General features: G+C 36.6%; 1 long non-coding RNA gene across 2 annotated transcripts; it reads left to right on the forward strand.

The window, feature by feature from the left end:
- Positions 1-3,651: 3,651 nt before the first annotated feature.
- Positions 3,652-7,352, forward strand: LOC147532418 (uncharacterized). 2 transcript variants are annotated; one of them, XR_015227966.1, is made up of 5 exons: positions 3,652-3,798; positions 3,881-3,940; positions 4,061-4,507; positions 5,034-5,543; positions 6,229-7,352. It is a non-coding gene; the product is annotated as an uncharacterized LOC147532418 (long non-coding RNA). The 2 variants fall into 2 exon arrangements; XR_015227967.1 differs by having other exon boundaries at positions 3,656-3,783.
- Positions 7,353-7,997: the final 645 nt, after the last annotated feature.

Below are 7,997 nucleotides of genomic sequence, written 5' to 3' on the forward strand. Positions count from 1 at the left end.
TATATATCACAAATCAATAATTCCCCTAATTGTGCCACAAGGGATTTCAGGGAAGTTGGATATTTAATTATTTTCCACATTACTATTGCGATTTTGTGTTACTTCCTTTCACTTTTTTTTTATGTATTTTTTAATGATATATTTTTAAAGTCGTCGTTAGAAATTGTAGTTTTTAACATTTTATAAACAAAAAATATGGAATTTCTTCTTTTCAATATATTCAGGTTCGTATGTAAAACTTGAGAACATTGATTTGCATTAACATATGTGGTCGCCCTCTGTGATATATATGACTTCGTGGTTGCAAATGAAATTGTTAGACAACCCTTGGTGAAATAGTGCAAACTTATACCTTTATTCCATTTTCCAATGTGAAGTTCTAAAAAAATCCTAGAAATTTCTTGAACTTTCCCACGAAATTTAATTCAAGCAACTTCTCATGAAATTTCATAGATTAATTCGCAGAATTACAACAGGCGGTGGAAATTCTAACAAAATATTTGATTTTGATCCTCCACATTGTAGAAAGAAAAAAATTGTGCACATTGAAGTATGTTCTTCACTTTCAGTTGTCTTGTGTATTTCTATTTTAAAGTTAGGTCCACCTACAAGCCTTTAATGGAACATCGCCCTTGGGGATGAAAGACATGTTATTGCTTTTCTTTATTCAAAAACAGAAGTGTTGGAATCGAGTCGATTTTGGCTCGATCCTACTCGTCAAACTCAGACTCTGTCTTAATCAAGACAAGACAGAGATCGAGTGAACTCGACTCATAATAATAAGAACAACAAAAATGCCACTTTTCTTTCGTGAAACGCAAGTAGAGTTCCAATTATCCGATATTAGGATAGAGCTACGTTGGTTACATCATCTACATAATTTAACATTTGTCTCATTACCATCTTAAGACCTCTGATTCAAACACTATATCACTCACCACCCTTACATCCTTCGTGCCTTTGAAACCTTAAAGAGTTTTGGATGTTCTCGCATTTCTGTCTCTTCTCCCATGTTGATTCTTCGATGTTGTTGTGCCTCCATAGAACTATCACCAACGGGATTTCCTTGTTCCTTGGTACCTTTAGCAGTTTGTCTTAAATCATAATTGGCATGACCTCATAGTTTGCGTCTTCATCAATCTCTAACTCGTCTCCACTAACCACATAAGATGGGTGTCTAGTTGATACTTCCTTAGTTCTGAGACGTGAACTATATTCTGATCTTTCACTAACTTTGGTCGCAACCATACTCGATATGCTACCACACCAACTCTCTCAAGGATAGCAAAAGAACAAATGAATCTCGAGTCCCGACGCTAGCTTGCCCTGAAGTTCAAATCTCTTTACTCTTTTTATTGGTGACACCGTTACATACACATGTCATCCACATCAAATTCTAACAGTCGTCGTTAGTTTCCATCACTCTTTGGTCTACTCTTGGCTAGCAGCATTCTGCAATTGATTAACTTCCCCCTACAACCTGTCACCCGGATCACGCTTCGAATAGTGCCATACCAGTAGTGTCTGCGTACTGTTACTAATTACAAATTCTGCTAAGGATAAATGATCTGTTCAAGGGCCTCTAAAATCTAACACACATGCTCGAAACAAAGCGGATGAGGACGGAGTCCTGAATCGCTAGGTAGGGGATACCTCTTGTTTTCTTTTATACTATTGTCTAGATTCATGCTAGAAGTAGGAGATATGCATGCATCATTATGTGTAGATGGTAGGTAATCATATATGCATGATTTATACCGTTGATTTTAATGAGGTTTACAACGTGGATTATGCCTATTTCGGTAATTGTTTTACGATGAAGCTTGTATTGTTTATTGTGATTATCGATGAGTTGTTTTGATGAGTTTTACTCGTAAATGACTTTCAAAGTGATAGTTTTGAACTGCTTTGTGATAATCGATGTTTTGAAAACATAAAGATTTCGTATGTTGTATGTGATTGGTGAAGTGGACTGAGACTAGTCATGAGGGTCTTGGAAGTTGTAGTGCTCCACTCTCTGGCCAGGATTCTCGTTTAGGTTGGACTCTCGGGGCTCGGGGATTTGCTACCCTTGACCGCTCGATTGGACTGTCAGCTTGTTTGTTCTTACCCTCAGGGCTCAGGGGCTGTACACCTCGGTCCGCCCGACTGGTTTGGTGATTGGGATCCCTCTCCACGTTATGATATGACTCTTGCTTGTGCCACTTTTGTGTGTGATAAGATAAGTGATGTTTTAAAAAGCCTATCTCAGTCGAGGGCGTAAGGGGCGAGTTCCGAATCTGTTGAGATTGTGGGTGAAGGATGTTTTCACAAGAAAATAGTATTATTTCTGTTGTTGACACAATAAATGCTTTTCCAAAACCAGAAGAAATAGTTGCATGCTAGGGTACCGATGAGAATATGCTTTTCGTTCCAACACGAATACTGGAGGGACGACCTGACTATTCGACTTCGGTGAAGCTAAAACGTATCTGGCTAAGCTAGGTGTATATATTTATCACGAGGTTAGCTTTTCAATGACTGTGGAGTCGCCTAGTGGGAGAGGGGCTTACCTACCTAGGGGTAAACCACTTTCTCGAGAGAACTTGAGTACATGAGTTAGTGCTGGTATGGGACGGTACTAGCCCAAATACTATAGAACTCTCTGGGTAACTCTCTGTTGATTGAGGAGCATACCATGAGTGTTGTTGTATATTAGAGTAGGATTGATATATATATATATATATATATATATATATATACGTGTGCATGTTTTATTGCGAAAATGGTTTTATCGTAGTTTTGTTTTGGGACTCCTCTACCAGTTAACTCGTGTCGGTGAGTTACTGACCCCCTACCAGTGTGTTAGTATGCAGGTTCCTAGTTAGAAGCGTCTGTAGCGACAGGGTTAGCAGATGGATTGCAGGGGTTGTGACGTAGTGCCACTTTGGTGTAATTTCCTTTCATTTCGGTTTTGATTTATCTTCGAAGTTATACTCTTATACACTGAACACCTTATAATGTAAATATATATGTATCACATAGGTTGTGCAGGGATATAAGGTTGTGTGCAGGTTGAGTTAACCTAGTGTTGGTGGTTCAACTTGGAACCAGAGTTTTTAGTTGCGTCATGTCTTATTTTTAGCTTCCGTTATGTATGTGTTTGCGAATGTATGGTTTGCATGACAGGTTACAGGTACGACCGGTTCGATTTACAGAGGAGGTGCTGCCGGATTTTCTGCTCGTCTGTGAATTGCCGGGGAGTGGTCGTGCCTAGTTACGGGGCACGGGATGTCACAAGTGGTATCAGAGCTAGGCCCACACGTGATAGGTTTAAAAGCCACACGTACTCCACGTCACCCGTAAAGAAAAAAACACACGTGTTAGGCTCAAAGAACGCCACACGTGAGGGGGCGTGTGAGAATAGTCCCACATGGGAGAATGGGTAACTAACAACCAAGAATATAAAGTCTAGGTCCTCTCCACTCATTGCCAATTGGTTTTGAGTTGGATGATCACAAACTTAACACACCGAGAATAGAATTCGATGTTCAAATCATTTAAGCATGTAATAATCAAGTCCAAATCAGGGGGTTTTTTGCAATGAGGAAAAATTCAGGGACTGAACTGCAACTTTGGCCGGTTAAGGGAAAAACCGAACCAGACTTAGTTGCTCGTGGTTTTTAGCTGAACAGAGTTTAGGGCAGGGGAGAAAAATCGATGAAGGAGAGTATTTTGGCTAGAAATCAGAGGGGAAAGCTTGTTCTTGTTAAATGAAAAGCATGAGGATGTGAATTGACCTAGGTTAGTGATATTTTGGTAAGAGATTTTGTGTTTCTCTCTCTAGAACTCATTGGTTATGTGATTTGAGTTTTAACCGAGTTTGAATTCGAATTTGTAGGGACTTTGAGAGGAATTGATGGAAATTATGAACATGTAAATCAAAGGCAACTAAATCAAGGTAAGAATTGTAGTTTTGATGATTTAATTGTGTTATTCTGATTTTAGGGTTTATGAGTTTGGAATTTAGGGGTTTTCTGATTTTAGGGTTTGAATGAGTGATAATTTCATGTATTTTTAGTGTGATGCTTGATTTAAGAGATGGTGGAACCTAGAGGTGAAATAAGGTCGAAATTACGAGTTCTATAGACTTCATACCCGTAACAGTGTACTGTTAGGTCTGTAGCACGAGATTGGTAGTTCGAAAGCTTTTATAGTCTTCTACAAACTTGTAGCTCATCTCGATACGATTCCAGAATGGTATGGTGATAATCATTCCGAGTCCGGATGAGGGAGTTATGGATGTTAGAGTGAACAGCGCGCATTCGGGACAGATTGACACACTGCTGCGTTTATTTTCTTCGTTTTGAGGTTATTCACTTGGAAATTGTTAGAGATGCTAAGAATTCCATGTTTGGGTTTGGAATATCTTCCCAACCGTATAAGTGATTAAGCGAGTAACGTCCGACAAGTAGACTTAATGGAAGGATTAGAGCGAGTATGTGAATTTCATCGACTTCTCTTTAAGGTATGCGAACTATTGATACTTAGACAGAAAACGGGTATAAAGTTTTAAGACAAACTTTTTTTCTTACTTGAAAATTTTTCATTGCACGTATCTTTTTTGAATTAACAGTACTATAGGCAATTTTTCTTCAAGGCATTTTTTTGGGTAAAAATAGGACTTAGCCTATTAGTTTATTCATTCATCGTTGGGTTACCAATAGATAGTATATTTCTTTGTGATAGCTACATCAATACAAGTTGGGGGGTGATTCCCTTCCCAAATTTGAGTTACATTATTTGAATAACCAAATTTGGCTAGTTGATTGGCCACAAAGTTGCTTTCACGAGCAATGAATTTAAAATTGTATTCGCGAACAATCTCGCTTCTTCATGAATTTCTGCCATTATGTTCCTTATCTTCCATGGCATGCTTTCTAATTCGGTTTCACATGCTCTTATTATTGTGTACGCATCTCCTTCAATAGTGATGTCACTTTCTTGCCTTCGTTTTGCCATTTTAAGACCTAACTTAACGGCTTGTGCTTCAGATTCCATTGGATTATTGGAGCTAAACGTTTCCACCATTGTTGCCACCATATTGCCTCTCCCGTCACGCATTATTGCTGCTACTACTCCTCGTCTTTCAACAAAGGCTTCATCCACATTAATTTTCTAAGAACCTAGTAGTGGTGGTTCCCATGTAACATTTCTATTGTTTTCTTCTCTCATTTGAGTTGCTTCTTCTTCATTTTTCTCTCCTTCAAAGTCTTTGAACATATTGATGGCAGCTGAAATTATAGCCTTCCAAAGAAACCACAGTAGGTATAGACCAATTTTCACTCCCTCATCACTTATTGCATTTTCAATCCATTCTTTTATGACCTCTTGAATGTTTGTACTGTCATCAACTCGAATTCCAAGAGGAGATCGAATCCACATTTCTTTTGCAAATGTTAAATAAATGATTAATATCTTCTTCTTCCTCTTTCAACAAAAAATAACATCTTCTTCCTCATTGCACATAGGACACATTTTTTATTCACTTTGAGTAAATCGAAGTGACTTCACTTTTGTTTTTTTTGTTAAGGTGTTCGGATCAAATTAATAAACCAAAGTGTTATTACAGTACAAAGAAATAAGAAAGAAAGGAATTCTGTGCCAAGATTCAGATTTATTTTTCTTCCTTGCACGCTTCGCAAGCTTGTCAGCTGGCATATTCAGTTTCCGGTTGATGTAATTAAATTTCACTCTATTAAACTGATTTTTGCTTTCGTGAATTTTCTTGAGATGAACTCGAGATTGCCAATGAACTTCATGCTTGGGATTCTGGATGTGGCTAATTAGATTAATGTTATCACTCTCAATGATAATGTCTTTGTAATCATGTTCAGCTGCCCATAGAAGTCCATTAAGGATAGCAACGGCTTCCCCTTCCTCACTATTCCTGCATCTGGATAGAGACGTTTGTGCTGCAATGAATTTTGCTCCCGCATCATGCATAATTAAGCTAACACCTGTCATTTCATTCACATTGATAAAAGATGCGTCTACATTAATTTTCATCCATGAGCTTTCTGGAGGGTTCCATTTAATTTGGACGGGTTTGCTATTCTTAGTATTAGGTAGCATATTCTTGGGGAATTTATTGACCATCTTAATGATTTGGGAGAGGTCGGTTATTTCATATTGAAAACAATGATCACATCTAGTTTTCCATATTATCCACAAAATTGTGGATAGGAGGTTTGCTTCACTTTTGTTGGTAAAGCATCTTGAAGTAGTCTCCATATGAACATCTGAATCCTTGGAGCAATGTTCATTTTCTTCCAATTCTTAGTCCATGGAAATGCATCTATAACTGGCCCTAAATTTGAACACGACGGTTGTTCATTCTCTATCGTTTGGTATAATGATTTTGCCGTGAAGTTTCTTTTTTCTATGTATATCCAGACTACTTTATCTGTAGTATCTACTCCGCTCAAAGGTATCTTTAGAATCTCTCTAGCTGAATTTGTATCAAATATCAAGTTGCTCTTCCATGCTCTGAGATCTTGGTCAATATCTTTAGCGAACAAAGGCATTTAAACACTAATATCCTGGTTTCCAAGAAATATCATAACCTAATTTGTCATGACATTCTTAAAAGTATATAAATCATGTTGTATAATGCAAAAGGACGGTAATCAGTTTGAAATTTGAAGTCCTTGTACTTGGCTACAACTAGACAATTTACTATCTAATTAGGAGTCCTAATCAGATTTCAACTAAGACTCAATATATAGAAACATAGAAACTCCTAATATTAAATAGAAACTCCACATTATAGAAACTCCTAATATTAGATAAGTATAGAATATCTAATAAAACTTCAACAATGACCGTACTTTAAAATATAGAAACTCCTAATTTTAAATAACTATGTTTTAAAGAGTTGAAGATGGAATTTGAATCAACAGATGATTTCAATATATAGAAAGAGAGATTGAAACAGATTTGTTAGAGAAAGAAGGAAGATTTCAGAGATTTATTTCTGTCAATAGTGAAGATTGAAGGAGTCTGTGATTTATTTTAGAGAGAAAGAAAGAATCCAGCCAGGGGATGAATATAAAACAGAAAAGGGAGCAAGAGAAAAGGGTATCTCATCTTTTGGGGGGATCTTCTCTCTAGCTCAACTACAACAGAAAATTAGAGAGAGAGTAGCTCGACTTGAATCATCATCTTCTTCTTTTCTTATGAGAGTGAAAAGAGAGAAATTGTAGAGAGAAAGTGAGAGAGAGTTTAGTAGAAAACAGAGAGTGAGAGAGAAATTGTAGAGTGAGAAAGAAAGAAATCAAATAAAATAGAGAGCATTAATTTCTTCTTCATCATCTATTTCTTCTTGATCTTTTTCCTGTGTTATTCTTTTTGTGAGAGAGAGAAGACAGAGTAGAAAGAAAGAAATTAAGAGAAAAACAGAGAGCTAAGTGCAGCAAGGAGAGAAAATCAAGAGCTTCCATCTTGTTTTGGTGATTTAATTTGTAACTCTTATATCAATTCCTGTTTTTCTTATTGTTAAAGAATGATCCAGCTATTTATGTATTGCTGACTTTTTACTTCGAGTGAAGATGAAGCTCCAAGCATGAGTAATTAGTTTTCTTCCCTCTTTATGATTCTCATTAATGTGCGTTATTGTTTAACTAGACTTTAGTTGATTCCATCGAATAATTATAGTAGCTTCATCGTTTATGCTTATGGCTTGATATGTCATGCTTAGGATTAGGTTTCTTTGATGATTTATGTTTGAAATTTGATAGAAGATAGTTGGGATATGATTATTTAGGAATCGATGTTTGTGTAGTTCATTTTAGATATTTTTGTTTAAAAGGTTCAATTTTCCGATAAGGTTATTTTTCTAGATATTGAGTTATAAAAATTATGAATCATGTTAGAAAAGAGTTAAATCATTTATGATCGTTTGAGGTGGATTTTGATCTCTAGACCTCTCCCCATCGATTTTCTCACTTTAGTGTTTT

This window comes from Eschscholzia californica, unplaced genomic scaffold (genome assembly GCF_041429995.1).
Source record: "Eschscholzia californica isolate CP2 unplaced genomic scaffold, dmEscCali1.0.p SCAF_6, whole genome shotgun sequence".
NCBI classification, from domain to species: Eukaryota; Viridiplantae; Streptophyta; class Magnoliopsida; order Ranunculales; family Papaveraceae; genus Eschscholzia; species Eschscholzia californica.